Here is a 16589-nt window from a genome sequence, read left to right on the forward strand (position 1 = left end):
TAGTTGTTGACATCGGAGGGATCGAGTGTAGGTTTTTTCAGAAGGGGTGCAACTCTCGCTCTCTTGAAGACGGAAGGGACGTAGCCAGTGGTCAGGGATGAGTTGATGAGCGAGGTGGGGTAAGGGAGAAGGTCTCCGGAAATGGTCTGGAGAAGAGAGGAGGGGATAGGGTCAAGCGGGCAGGTTGTTGGGCGGCCGGCCGTCACAAGAAGCGAGATTTCATCTGGAGAGAGAGGGGAGAAAGAGGTCAGAGCACAGGGTAGGGCAGTGTGAGCAGAACCAGCGGTGTCGTTTGACTTAGCAAACGAGGATCGGATGTCGTCGACCTTCTTTTCAAAATGGTTGACGAAGTCATCTGCAGAGAGGGAGGAGGGGGGGAGGGGGAGGAGGATTCAGGAGGGAGGAGAAGGTGGCAAAGAGCTTCCTAGGGTTAGAGGCAGATGCTTGGAATTTAGAGTGGTAGAAAGTGGCTTTAGCAGCAGAGACAGAGGAGGAAAATGTAGAGAGGAGGGAGTGAAAGGATGCCAGGTCCGCAGGGAGGCGAGTTTTCCTCCATTTCCGCTCGGCTGCCCGGAGCCCTGTTCTGTGAGCTCGCAATGAGTCGTCGAGCCACGGAGCGGGGAGGGGAGGACCGAGCCGGCCTGGAGGATAGGGGACATAGAGAGTCAAAGGATGCAGAAAGGGAAGAGAGGAGGGTTGAGGAGGCAGAATCAGGAGATAGGTTGGAGAAGGTTTGAGCAGAGGGAAGAGATGATGGGATGGAAGAGGAGAGAGTAGCGGGGAGAGAGAGCGAAGGTTGGGACGGCGCGATACCATCCGAGTAGGGGCAGTGTGGGAAGTGTTGGATGAGAGCGAGAGGGAAAAGGATACAAGGTAGTGGTCGGAGACTTGGAGGGGAGTTGCAATGAGGTTAGTGGAAGAACAGCATCTAGTAAAGATGAGGTCGAGCGTATTGCCTGCCTTGTGAGTAGGGGGGAAGGTGAGAGGGTGAGGTCAAAAGAGGAGAGGAGTGGAAAGAAGGAGGCAGAGAGGAATGAGTCAAAGGTAGACGTGGGGAGGTTAAAGTCGCCCAGGACTGTGAGAGGTGAGCCGTCCTCAGGAAAGGAGCTTATCAAGGCATCAAGCTCATTGATGAACTCTCCGAGGAACCTGGAGGGCGATAAATGATAAGGATGTTAAGCTTGAAAGGGCTGGTAACTGTGACAGCATGGAATTCAAAGGAGGCGATAGACAGATGGGTAAGGGGAGAAAGAGAGAATGACCACTTGGGAGAGATGAGGATCCCGGTGCCACCACCCCGCTAACCAGAAGCTCTCGGGGTGTGCGAGAACACGTGGGCGGACGAAGAGAGAGCAGTAGGAGTAGCAGTGTTATCTGTGGTGATCCATGTTTCCGTCAGTGCCAAGAAGTCGAGGGACTGGAGGGAGGCATAGGCTGAGATGAACTCTGCCTTGTTGGCCGCAGATCGGCAGTTCCAGAGGCTACCGTAGACCTGGAACTCCACGTGGGTCGTGCGCGCTGGGACCACCAGATTAGGGTGGCCGCGGCCACGCGGTGTGGAGCGTTTGTATGGTCTGTGCAGAGAGGAGAGAACAGGGATAGATAGACACATAGTTGACAGGCTACAGAAGAGGCTACGCTAATGCAAAGGAGATTGGAATGACAAGTTCAGAAAGTTAAGCTTACGTAGCAAGAATCTTATTGACTAAAATGATTGAAATGATACAGTACTGCTGGAGTAGGCTAGCTGGCAGTGGCTGCGTTGTTGACTTTGTAGGCTAGCTGGCAGTGGCTGCGTTGTTGACACTACACTAATCAAGTCGTTCCGTTGAGTGTAATAGTTTCTACAGTGCTGCTATTCGGGGGCTAGCTGGCTAGCTAGCAGTGTTGATTACGTTACGTTACGTTAAAAGAACGACAATAGCTGGCTAGCTAACCTAGAAAATCGCTCTAGACTACACAATTGTCTTTGATACAAAGACGGCTATGTAGCTAGCTAGCTACGATCAAACAAATCAAACCGTTGTACTGTAATGAAGTGAAATGAAAAAATGTGATACTACCTGTGGAGCGAAGCGGAATGTTGACCGGGTTGTTGAAGTTCTATTCGGTAGACGTTGGCTAGCTGTTGGCTAGCTAGCTAGCAGTATCTCCTACGTTAAGGACGACAAATAGCTGGCTAGCTAACCTCGGTAAATTAAGATAATCACTCTAAGTCTACACACTCTAAACTACACAATTATCTTGGATACGAAGACAGCAAAGACAACTATGTAGCTAGCTAACACTACACTAATCAAGTCGTTCAGTTGAGTGTAATAGTTACTACAGTGCTGGTATTCGGTAGACGGTGGACGTTAGCTAGCTGCTGGGCAGATAGCAGTGTAGACTACGTTAGGACGACGAAATACGATAATTACGCAATTATCTTTGATACAAAGACGGCTATGTAGCTAGCTAAGAAGAAATTGCTAAGGTTAGACAAATCAAACCGTTGTACTATAATGAAATGTAATGAAAAGTTATACTACCTGCGGACCGAAGTGTAGATGCGACCGCTCGCTCCAACCCGGAAGTAATCATCATCAGCGTCAAATGTAGGTGACAGTGAGAGGTTGTTTCTTTTTTTGCTGAGTTTAGAACAGCTGCTTCCGATAACACAAGGGGTGGCGGTCTGTGTCTATTTGTAAATAACAGCTGGTGAATGAAATCTAACATAAGGACATTTCAAGGTTTTGCTCGTCTGAGGTAGAGTATCTCATGATAAGCTGTAGACCACACTATTTACCAAGAGAGTTTTCGTCTATATTTTTCGTGGCTTTCTATTTACCACTACAAACCGATGCTGGCACTCAACGAGCTGTATAAGGCCATAAGTAAATAGGAAAATGCTCATCAAGAGGCGGTGCTCTTAGTGGCCGGGGACTTTAATGTAGGGAAACTCAAATCTGTTTTACCTCATTTCTACCAGCATGTTACATGTGCAACCAGAGGGAAAAAACAAAAGACCACCTTTACTCCACATACAGAGATGTGTACAAAGCTCTGTTTCACCCTCCATTTGGCAAATTTGACCATCATTTTATCCTCCTAATTCCTGCTTAAAAGCAAAAACTAAAGCAGGAAGTACCAGTGACTCGTTCAATACGGAAGTGGTCAGATGAAGCAGATGCTAAGCTACAGGACTGTATTGTACATACTGGAATATGTTCCCTGGATTCTTCCAATGGATTTGAGGAGTACACCACATCAGTCACTGGCTTCATCAATAAGTGCATCGATGACGGCGTCCCCATAGTGACCATACGTACATACCCCAACCAGAAGCCATGGATTACAGGCAACATCCACATTGAGCTAAGGGTTAGAGCTGCCGTTTTCAAGGAGCGAGATTCTAACCCGGACGCTCATAAGAAATCCTGCTATGCCCTCCGACGAACCATCAAACAGGCAAAGCATCAATACAGGACTAAGATTGAATCGTACTACACCGGCTCCGACACATGTTGGATGTAACAGGGCTTGCAAACTATTACGGACTACAAAGGGAAGCACAGCCGCAAGCTGCCCAGTGACACAAGCCTACCAGACAAACTAAATTACTTCTATGCTCGCTTCGAGGCAAGCAACACTGAAGCACCAGCTGTTCCGGTCGACTGTCTGATCACGCTCTCTGTAGCCGATATGAGTAAATCCTTTAAACAGGTCAACATTCATAAGGCCGCAGGGACAGACGGATTACCAGGACGTGTAATCCGAGCATGTGCGGACCAACAGGCAAGTGTCTTCACTGATATTTTTAACCTCTCCCTGACCGAGTTTGTAAAAACAACATGTTTCAAGCAGACCACCATACTCCCTGTACCCAAGAACACCAAGGTAACCTGCCTAAATGTCGGACTCATAGCACTCACGTCTGTAGCCATGAAGTGCTTTGAAAGGCTGCTCATGGCTCACAACAACACCATTATCCCATAAACCCTAGACCCACTCCAATGTGCTTACCATCCCAACAGATCCACAGATGATGCAATCTCTTTTGCACTCCACACTGCCCTTTCCCACCTGGACAAAAGGAACACCTACGTGAGAATGCTATTCATTGTTAACATGTATTCATTTCGCTTTTGGTTAAACCCAGCACATTTACATTAATGTTGCATTATTGTGATATTGATGTTGATTAAAGTGCATTGTCTCATATAAAAAAATATATTAATTAAAAAATGCATGCTCTTTTTATATTTTTTACTTCAGTTTATTTGAATAAATACTTTTTTAACACATATTTTTTTATTAAAACTGGATTGTTGATTAAGGGCTTGTAAGTAAGCATGCCATTGTAAGGTTCTATTCGGTGCATGTGACAAATACAATTGGATTTGATTCGATTTTTCCACTCCTCAATTGTCCAGTGCTGGTGATTGCGTGCCCACTGGAGCTGCCTCTTCTTGTTTTTAGCTGATAGTGTGGTCATCTGCTGCAATGGCCCATCCCTGACCATGATTGACGAGTTGTGTGTTCCGAGATGCCATTCTGCACACCATTGTTGTAGTGATGTTATTTGTCTGTTTGTGGCCCACCTGTTAGCTTGCTATTCTCTTTCGACCTCTCTCATCAACGAGCTGTTTTCGCCCACAGGACTGCCGCTGACTGGATGTTTATTTGTTTGTCGCACCATTCTTGGTAAACCCTAGACACTGTTGTGGGTGAAAAGCCCTGCAGAGCGTTCATTTCTGAGATCCTGGATAGGGCGCATCTGGCACCGACTATCATACTACAGTGCAGGAAACAGATGCAGACCTACAATAGAACTGATGTGACAGTACAAGTTACTGTATTTGAGCACCAGTTTGTCAAGATGTTGGAAGAAATCGATGCAAACACAGGAAGAGTTGAAGATGAATCCAACGCAATGAAGATCATGGATATTGACAACAATACATATGAGAATGTAGGAACTTTTAAGCCAAGCACAAGGAACGGAATGGGTGCTCATCTTTCAGGTATCAATGTAGGCACTCATGCACACGCACACGCACACTCACACATACACACAGCAGAGGAGGCTCCTCGGAGGAGGAAGGGGAGGACCATCCTCAGTGAGTTTCATAAAAATGTAAATGTTAAACCATTTAAAAAGTTAACAATTTTAGATAAAACTATACAAAATATTCAAATGTCACCAAATAATTGATTAAAACACACTGTTTTGCCATGAAGGTCTACAGTAGCCTCAACAGCTCTCTGTAGGGTAGCACCATGGTGTAGCCGGAGGACAGCTAGCTTCCGTCCTCCTCTTGGTACATTGACTTCAATACAAAACCTAGGAGGCTCATGGTTCTTACCCCCTTCCATACACTTACACAGTAATTATGACAACTTCCGGAGGATGTCCTCCAACCTATCAGAGCTCTTGGAGCATGAACTGGCATGTTGTCCACCCAATCAAAGGAGCAGAGAATGAATATAGTATTGAAAGCATAAGCTAAAGCTAGCTAGCACTGCAGTGCATAAAATGTGGTCAGTAGTGGACTCAAAGAGAGAGAAAGACAATAGTTGAACAGATTTGAACAAATTCATTTCTTCCAAAATGAAGGAGAAGCAAGAATGAGAGATTTTTTTTAAACTTTCAGTTTCACTTAGTTAGCAAATGCAGGTAGCTAGTTTAGCCTACTACGTTAGCTACGTTAACTAGCTGGCTATGACTATTCAACACAACACTGGAACACTTCCAAGTCAAGGTAAGCTTTTGGTTATGCAAATATATTGCCACCGGGGCCCCCGGTGTAAGTGGTTAACTGCTTACTGACTGTACACTGTATTGTTACTGCATGATTGTAGTTGGTTTACTAACTCATTAATTCTATTAGCTATGTTGACAATTATGTTACTTTAGCTAGTATGGTGACAATGATTTGGTTTGGTTTGGTTTGAAAGGTTTTTCCATCAGTTCACATACAGCTGATGTGTTGTGCATTGAAGTCCACAAGCAAAGGGAAAAGGTGAGAAGAGGAGAGCGCATATATGTGAGAAGGAATACAACGTGGCTGCTCTGAAAGTGAACTGTATTTTCTTGTGATATGGGATGTATTCATTCCGCCGATTCTGTTGAAAAACTTTTCTTAAACGGAAGCAAACGGAACAAAACTTGGATAAACATACCTGAATTTTTCCAATAGAAACTCTCATTTGCAACTGTTGGACTAATAATTACACCCTATATCAGCAAGATGCAGGCAAGAGTGTGCAAGATGGTATTGAATGTGTCACTGTCTATCCATGTGTCACTGTCTGTCACCTCAAAATCTTCTCTCGACCTGTGTGCACTTACGTTGCAATGGCGTGTATTCATGGATACCAAGGGAAGCCAGGCTTCCCAATGTATTAATAACATAAAATAATGTATATTTGTTTCTCTCTGTGTTTCATAATTTTCCTTCAAATAGAATGTGACAATGTATCGCACAGGAGAAAGCATCAGAGCGAGTCAAACAGCGCCCCTCTGTTTCTCTACGTGTAGGCCATCTATCTGATGCGGTCTGGTCCAAACGAGTATGACATTGTTGCCGCCCATAGCATTGAAGGCAAGGGAAGCCAGCGAGCATCTGGCCTCCCTTGACAAAAAAAAGTATTAAAATGTTGCCTGGGGCCTCCCGAGTTGGGCAGCGGTCTAAGGCACTGCATCACTACACGACCGGGAGGAACACAATTGGCCCAGAATCGTCCTGGTTAGGGGAGGTTTTGGCCGGCTGGGATTTCCTTGTCCCATCGCGCTCTAACGGCTCCTTGTGTCGGGCCGGGGTCCTGCAAGCTGACCCCGGATGCCAGCTGGATGGTGTTTCCTCCGACACATTGATGCGGCTTGGCTACCCCAGTGATTTTACCAAAGTGTAACAGTATAGACTTTACGTCCGTCCCCTCACCCTGACCTGGGCGCGAACCAGGGATGCTCTGCACACATCAACAGCAAGGGGAACCACTACTTCAAGGTCTCAGAGCAAGTGACGTCACCAATTGAAACGCCACTAGCGCGCACCACCGTTAACTAGCTAGCCATTTCACATCGGCTACACACGCACCACTACTGCTATGTTGTAAACTTTCATTCATATGCTAGGTTGTAGCAACCTCATGATGGGTATAGGGAAAAGTGTCATAGTATAGAGTACAGTATATACATATGAGATGGGTGATGCAATATTTACACACAATTAAAGTGATCAAGATAACGTAGAATATTATAGCGTACAGTTTACACTATACTGACCTCGCCTTCTGGATGATAGCAGGGTGAAGGGGCAGTGGCTCAGGTGGTTGATTTCCTTGATGATCTTTTTGGCCTTCCTATGGCATCGGGTGCTGTAGGTGTCTAGGAGGGTGGGAAGTTTGGCCCTGGTGATGCATTGGGCAGACCGCACCACCCTCTGGAGAGCTTTGCGGTTGTGGGCGGGCGGTGATACAGCCCGACAGGATGCTCTCAATTGTGCATCTGTAAAAGTTTGTGAGGGTATTAGCTGTTGTGCCTTCTTCACCACACTGTCTGTGTGTGTGGACCATTTCAGTTTGTCAGTGATGTGTACGCCAAGGAACTTGAAGCTTTCCACCTTCTCCGCTGCGGTCCCATTGCTGTGGATAAGGGGTGCTCTCTCTGCTGTTTCATGAAGTCCACGATCATCTCCTTAGTTTTGTTGGTGTTGAGTGAGAGGTTATTTACCTGGCACCACACTCCTAGAGCCTTCACCTCCCTGTAGGCTGTTTCATCACTGTTGGTAATCAAGCCTACTACTGTCGTGTCATCTGCAAACTTGATGATTGAGTTGGAGGTGTGCTTGGCCAAGCAGTCATGGGTGAACAGGGAGTACATGAGGGGGATGAGCAAGCACCCTTGTGGGGCACCAGTGTTGAGGACCAGCGAAGAGGAGGTGTTGTTTCCTACCTTCACCACCTGGGGGTGTACTATCAGGAAGTCCAGGACCCGGTTGCACAGGGCGGGGTTCAGACCCAGGGTCTCGAGCTTGATGATAACTTGGAGGGTACTATTGTGTTGAATGCTGAGCTATAGTCAATGAACAGAATTATTACAAGGGTATGCCTCTTGTCCAGATGGGACAGGACAATGTGCAGTGTGGTGGCGATTGTATCGTCTTGTGGATCTTTTGGGGCGGTAAGCAAATTAAAGTTGGTCTAGGGTGACAGGTAAAGTGGAGGTGATATGATCCTTGACTAGTCTCTCAAAGTACTTCATGATGACAGAGGTGATGACAGGGCAATAGTAATTTAGTTCAATTACCTTTTGCTTTCTTAGGTACAGGGACATTTTGAAGCATGTGAGGACAACAGACTGGGATAGGGAGAAATTGAATATTTCTGTAAACACACCAGCCAATGTGTCTGCGCATCCTCTGAGGACGCGGCTAGGGATACCATCTGTGCCGGCAGCCTTGCGAAGGTTAATACACTTAAATGTCTTACTCACGTCAGCCACGGAGAAGGAGAGCCCCCAGTCTTAGTTAGTGGGCCGCGTCGGTGGCACTGTATTATCCTCAAAGCGAGTGAAGAAGGTGTCCACAACGTAGCTGGTTTTCCTTTTATAAACTGTGATTGTCTGTAGACCCTGCCATATACGTCTCGTGTCTGAGCCGTTGAACTGGGACTAAACTTTGTCCCTAGCCTGCTTGATTGATTTGCGGAAGGAATAACTATAATGTGTTGTTTTGGGTCAGCCTCTGGAATAAGTTCAATTGCTCTGGAGAGAGCAAACCAAGGATCCGCTCCAGGGAATGTGGTGGTTTGAGCTTTCAGTTTTGAACAAATGCTCCCATCTATCCACGGTTTCTGGTTGGGGTAGGTTTTAATAGTCACAGTGGTACAACATCTCCTATGCACTTCCTGATAAACTCATTCACCGTATCGGTATATGTGTCTATATTTTTTCTGAAGCTACTCTGAGCATATCCCAGTCCACGTGAGCAAAACAATATTGAAGCTTGGATTCCGATTGACCAGACCAGCGTTGAATAGTCCTCACCACGGGTGCTTCCTGTTGAAGTGTCTGCCTATAGGAGGGGAGGAGCAAGATGGAATCGTGGTCCGATTTGCCAAATGGAGGGTGGGAGAGGGCCTTATATGCATTCTGGAAGGTAGTATAACAATGGTCGAGACTTTTAGCAGCGCGAGTACAACAATCAATATGTCGATAGAATTTCGGGAGCCTTTTCCTCAAATTTGCTTTGTTAAAATCCTCAGCTACAATAAATGCAGCCTCAGCATATGTAGTTTCCAGTTTGCATAAAGGCTAGTGAAGTTCTTTGAGGGCCATCGTGGTATCCGCTTGGGGGGGAGATAGAACACTGTGACTATTTTTGACGGAAATTGTCTTGGGAGATAGTATGTTCGGCATTTGATTGTGAGATATTCTAGGTCGGGTGAACAGAAGGATTTGAGTTCCTGTATGTTATCACAGTTACACCATAAGTCGTTCATCATAGAACATATACCTCCACCCTTCTGCTTCCCGGAGAGATGTTTGTTCCTGTCGGCGCGATGTACTGAAAACCCAACTGGCTTTACAGATTCAGACAGTATATCTCGAGAGAGCCATGTTCCGTGAAGCAGAGTATGTTACAATCCCTGGTGTCTCTCTGAAAAGCAACTCTCACCTTGAGCTCATCAGTTTTATTATCCAGAGATTGGACAATTAGCGAGTAAAATACTCGGGAGCGGTATCCTAAGTCAGACCAAAAGACTGCCTTGGGTACCTCTCCTCCGCCGGCGTTGTTTTGGGTCAGCCTCTGGAATAAGTTCAATTGCTCTGGAGAGAGTAAACCAAGGATCCGCTCCAGGGAAGTCATAATGCTGGAAGTTCTGGTGAGTTACCGCCGCTCTAATGTCCAATAGTTCTTCCTGGCTGTATGTAATAACACAAAACAATTCCTGAGCTAATAACAAAAAATAGTACATGAACAAACAATACAATGCAGAGTTACTTAACTCTTGAAACTCCCCATCCCGGATCCGGGTTTGTGACTAAAGCCTCAGGCTCATTAGCATAACGCAACGTTAACAATTTCTGAAAATCGCAAATAAAATGAAAATAATGCGCCTACTCTCAAGCTTAGCCTTTTCTTAACAACACTGTCATCTCAGATTTTCAAAATATGCTTTTGAACCATAGCAATTCACTAATTTGTGTAAGAGTATGCTAAGCTAGCTTAGCATTTTGAGTAGCATTTAGCACGCAACATTTTCACAAAAACCAGATAACCAAATAAATAAAATCATTTACCTTTGAAGAGCTTCGGATGTTTTCAATGAGGAGACTCTCAGTTACATAGCAAATGTGCAGTTTTTCCTGAAAGCGTCTTTGTGTAGGAGAAATCGCTCCGTTTTGTACATCACATTTGGCTACCGAAACGAACCGAAAATTCAGTCACCTACAACGTCAAATTTTTTCCGAATTAACTCCATAATATCGACCGAAACATGGCAAACGTTGTTTGGAATCAATCCTCAAGGTGTTTTTTCACATATCTCTTCATTGATATATCGTTCGTGCGGAAGCCTGCTTTCTTCTCTAAATTCCATGGAAAAATACTTGCAGCTGAGTTTTGCGCACCAATTTCGGCGCAGGACACCGGGCGGACACCTGGTAAATGTGGTCTCTTATGGTCAATCTTCCAATGATATGCCTACAAATACGTCACAATGCTGCAGACACCTTGGGGAAACGACAGAAAGGGCAGGCTCGTTCCTCTCGCATTCACAGCCATATAAGGAGACAATGGAAAACGGAGCCTCAAAAATCCTGCTCATTTCCTGGATGCCGTCTCATCTTGGTTTTGCCTGTAGCTCACGTTCTAGGGCACGCACAGAGAATATATTTGCAGTTCTGGACACGTCAGAGTGTTTTCTTTCCAAAGCTACCAATTATATGCATAGTCAAGCATCTTTTTGTGACAAAATATTGCGCTTAAAACGGGCACGTCTTTTTATCCAAAAATGATATAGTGCCCCCAGAGTTTCAACAGGTTAAGAGCTTGTCGCGATGCTGCCATCTCTGTTCGGCGTCATCAAATCATTAAGACCAAAGGTAAGTAAAATGGGTAAAACACTGTACTGTTTTACAGGATTCTCAGTTGTAATTTTCATGTACATATATGTAGCAGACATGACTCAGGATTATGGTATGATGATGAGATATACCTGTCTGCGTCTTCAAAATGGAATATCCTCTTGGTCTATTGGTCAAGACATTGGTTTTTCCCTTTGATGACCAGGGTTCAGAACTCGCCGTGAGAGTGAGGCCCAACTGGGGGACTGTCACTCATGGGAGATGAATGTAGCGGACACGAGTCGGTGTTACGAATCCCTTTTTGGCCCGACAGTCTAGGGGGGATGGTAATGAGACCCGTAACATAACTCATACAAATTCTAATAGTGACAAAGTAAAAGTGAGAACAAAATAACTATGACAACTGAAATCTACCATCAAACTCAGGGTTTATTAATAAACACACGGTAATGGGGGGAGCAGGAAAAGGGGCTGAGCTGGACCCAAGGAAAGAAACAATAAGTATTCAAAAACACCCCTAAGCTAGACTAGCCTACTTTAACAACAGCTAACTAACCAATCAAAAATACAGTGGGTGATCCGCCCAGTTCTAACTAGTGTATTTAACAAAGTTTACCTACGGGTAGTGTATGCCCATGGGCGACTTGTCTTGGTTCCCCCTTTTCCCACCAGCAAACAAACACCATAACCAAAAACAATACTCACAGGTGAGGACAAAGTGATATGGAGGTGCTCAAACAAAAGAGGTCAATACATATAGAGAGCGTGAAACAGAGTCCTACAGACATGGCATTTACAGAGAGATTGAGCTCCACAGCAAACAACTGACAGGGTTTTTAAACAAAGGGAAAGGAACGGTGATTGGGTAGGAAACAGGAGGAGGTGTGTCTTCTGATTGATGATTGGTGACTGATTATTTTCACCTGTGAGGGGAGAAGGAGAGAAAAGAAACACACACGGGATACACACACACAGGATACTTGTATCCGTAACAGTCGGGTTCATGGTCTTGTGATGAGGTAGCCCTGCCTGTAACTTCAAAATCAGTGTCACCCTCTGCCAAATAGGGAATTAAATCAACAATTCCACAACAACTACCTTATACACACAAGTGTAAAGTAATCAATACGAATATGTACATAAAAATATATAAATGAGTGATGGCTGAACGGCATAGGCAAGATGCAATAGATGGTATAGAGTACAGTACATACTGTACATATGAGATGAGTAATAGGGTAGTAGGGTATGAAAACATATAAATTGGCATTATTTAAAGTGGCTAGTGATACATTACATCAAGATGACAAGATGCAGTAGATGGTATAGCATACAGTATATACATATGAGATGAGTAATGTAGGGTATGAGAACATTATATAAAGTGGCATTGTGGGTGGCCAAAGTCCATATCACGCCAGTGACATAAGATGGCAAGTCAACATAAGGAAATTCATTTTCAGTCAAAAAAACATGTCCAGTATTTTGCAACTTCATATTAATCCATTGTTTGGTTTTCATTAAACAGCATATAAAAACTTCAGCTAACTTCAGCCTTCGCGAATTAGAAATCATTGGAAGAGATAGAGGCAGCCGCACAATTTTCTAAGTAATTAAGGCCAAATCAACTCAATTAACTGAATTATTTGGTTTGGCTTTTTACGACCACAGTTGCATCTATTGCTTCCATTGATTTTAGCTAGATGCAGCTAAAGTTAGCTAAGGTTTGTAGTGGCTGTCTAAAAACGTATAATGTGCATTACTATGAGTGACATCAAGGTTTGTGAATCAAACAAAGCAATTTAAAACCTCCAGAGATGGATGAAGTTTGACAGTTTTCTCGCCAACGGTTTTAAGGAATGACAGCAGACGAAACCTGGAATGACCATCTTACAAGAGGAGCAGACCTGGTTATCATAAACAACCGAAATGAACAGGTGAGAGACAGAGAGTGGGAGGTAGAAGAAGAAAATATACTCTCATATGCAATAACAGATGTTTATCAATGGTGTATGGGGATCAGGGACATTATCCTGGATTGGTTTGACTTATTCAGTCTCTGAAGGGACCTAGAAATGGTTGGATGGCACACCACTGACCACAGCGTAAGGATTGGGGCTGATCTTTACTGGGTCCGATTCTCTGTGTTGTTCATAAGTTCTTAAAGTAAAGTAAGCCTTGTCAGAGCTGAAATGGCACAAAGGGCATGAGCCTATCTCCTATTTATGTCGAGTGAGACAGCGGATGTACAGTGCAAGTACAAGTACACCCCCTGGACAGGACTCTACCAAATACCTTACCACCAAACGCCGAGTGGTAAGCGGAGAGGCATCGGGTACCATTTTTGATGTCTTTGGTATGTATATCTTAGAGAGTGGCCAGGCTGATTCTCTGTGTTGTTTACGCTGCAGGTATTGGTGGAGTGGACAGCCTGACAGCACTGGAAGAGACCATAGTGACTGTGTGGAACTCAGACCCAGAGAAGTGGAATGTGAAATCATGTTCTGTTACATGAATCTGGATCTCTGAGAAATGCGATTTTGAATGCTACTCTCAGAGCCTATATTACAACTGTTACAACTGCTGATCTTCATGTTCTCTGCCTGCACATTTTCAACCCAACCGACTAGTTCAGCTTACTGCACTTGGTCTAATTTTCTTTAGCCTCTTATCCATCTACAGATCATATGTCTCAGCTAATTTACAATAACATCCACGGCAAAAAAGTACAAAGTTGAGGTTTTTCATCTGAAATGAATTGATAGGGTTACATTGTTAAACAACTGTTGGTGATAAAAGACATTGCTGTAAATTTGCTCCAAGTGATACAAATGATGCCATTGAGTTTCTAACCAAATTAGAGCAATATGCGTGCGTTATCTGGATTCAAAAGGGGCCTTGTAACGCATGATATTATTGTAGTGAACTTACCATATCCAGAGCCATATCCTGCATATTCTGCCTAACTTCAGAAACTTAACACTTTTTGGGGATGAATATTGCACCAATCCTGTTAATAGAGACCTTGAAGAGTAGGAATATGTAAATAAATAGTTAATTACAATGTAAAAAAAGCTAAAACCAAGAATTTTATTCAAAATGGTTTTCATCTGTCTAGGTTTATGGTGTTTGGCTTGTTAATTAACTGCTTGTGTGCTGTGGTGCTCATGCATCTATCCACCGAGAAAATTGACCAATATAACAGACAGTTGGGAAAGCCAATGAGGAAATGATTTTGTCACTCCTCAACCACAGACACAAACACAAGCACAGCAGATAGACAAACATGCACACACACACTTAAGCACGCACCCACAGACACATGCACACACACAGTTCAAACTTGGGCCACTCTAAATTTGTAAAAAAATGTGCTCAACCAGCAACACATTCAAGTTCATTTTTTCTATCGTTTTGGTACTATTTTCACAAGTATGTGGTACATTTTCACAACTCTCAGTAAAAAAACTCCAAACTGGTCACACTTGTAACGCCACCAGTCTTTCATTCAAAACCTGTCATTGTGCATTAATTTGCATTGTAAACATCTCTCACCACACAACCATGGATTCAAAATACATGTGTATTGTGAAATGTCATGATAACATTGGTGTAATCACCAAAACACAATATAATGATTATATCTTTTCAATTTAGTCGTATTATATCTACCAGTTAATCCAATAGCAAACGATGCAAGATGGGTGTTTCAAATCGCCCTTAAAAATGTAATATGCTACAATACTGTAAATTATACCGTTTTCACATTAGGCAATACACTTACAGTACCCCCAAAATTGACAGAAAATCTACATCTTCTATAAAATCTATCCAATGTGTAATCAAAGGTGTGATCAATGAAGACATATTCTACAATCATTCATGCAAAAAAACAAACATTTGTAACATAGGTGTACTGTCTGTAATCAAATGTAACAAATGAAATGAATGGCAAAAAAACATAACGTTTAGCATTGCACCAAGCCTGTCTTGAGCATTTGGTCATAAATTCTAATCCACATCACAGTGAATGTCTTCACTGTTCATGCCCCATGGGGAAACCTTTAGGCATGGCGAATCCAAGCTTGACATTGGTCTGCATTGACGTCATTGTATGCCTCATCCATGGCCAGAAGGAGGGTGACATGCTCATGGGGATGGCGATCGTACACCTTCCACCCCAATGCTGACAAAAAAAATCCTCAATAGGATTTGAGGAAAGGAGAGCATGGGTGCAGGTATAGGGTCACCAATCGAGGATGGGCCCGAAACCATGCCTGAACCACCTCTGCATGGTTGAACCTGACATTGTCCCACACAATAACATAGGTGACCCCGTCACCTTGACAGGCCTGCTCAATTTCATTGATTAACACAATTAGGTGTGCAGCATTTTAGGACCCAAGTAATGGCCTACGTCCTACCACACCATCTTCAGAGATAGCTGGAGATGTTTCCTCCACGTTGTCCATGTCACCTGTTGGCCCGATGAGGTTCCGCCCACGGCGCCGAGTTTTGGCCAGTTTTTGAAGCCCGCTTCATCATCAAAGATATTATTGTGATGGTTCACAGCAGCATCAAGCACAACCCACCCTCTAAAAATATATTTTGGTTAGTTATTTTTACAGTGTAGTTCCAATATGATATTGTGAAGTGTGCATCAAATAGTAACAGTAATACAGTATATAGTGCTGTACCTGAACATACTCGGCCTGAAGTTGTTTCACCCGGTCGTTGTTTCTCTCAAAAGGCACTAGGTAAATGTGTTTCTAAGATACCTGGTGCCTCTTCAAAAGGCGAGCGATTGTTGGTAGGCTGATGGACGCCACATTGGTAAAGGAGTCATCGTTCTCCTAAATGGCCTGCTTTATTTCGGACAGCCGTACAGCTGTATGCCATTCCTGGTCCTCACCATTTCTACCACTTCCACAACTGCCCATTCCTGCTGGGCGGTCAGCACACGGCTCGGCCACCACCATGAATTCTGAGGGTAGAACAGAGCATGCTGTCAATAGATCATACTGTAAGACCACTGTAACATGCTTTGTGAATTTACATTGCATTAGGATATGTAATTTACTGTTAATGTAAAGGTAAAGCATAGTGCAAATCCTGCAGACTTGCCGGTATTCTTGGTGAAATGTTCTCATGATCGAATTTACAGTTGATCATTTCAGATTTGGGTGAACTAATCTGGCAGCCTCTGCCACGGTAAGACCTCTTTTTACCACATGGTCAACGACGATAGCCCTGACTTCATTAGACATAACAGTTCCCTGCCGCCTGCCTCCCTCACTCTAACGTCCACCTCTTTGACGGGGCCCATACCCACCTCTTTGGCGGGACCCATACCCACCTCTTTGACGGGGCCCATACCCACCTCTTTGACGGGGCCCATACCCACCTCTTTGACGGGGCCCATACCCACCTCTTTGACGGGACCCATGCCCACATCTCTGACGTGCCCTTTGTCCTCTAGCTCTTTGATTTCTTCCTCTCCCTTGCTGTCTACCCT

This window comes from Oncorhynchus masou, chromosome 6 (genome assembly GCF_036934945.1).
Source record: "Oncorhynchus masou masou isolate Uvic2021 chromosome 6, UVic_Omas_1.1, whole genome shotgun sequence".
Lineage (NCBI taxonomy): Eukaryota > Metazoa > Chordata > Actinopteri > Salmoniformes > Salmonidae > Oncorhynchus > Oncorhynchus masou.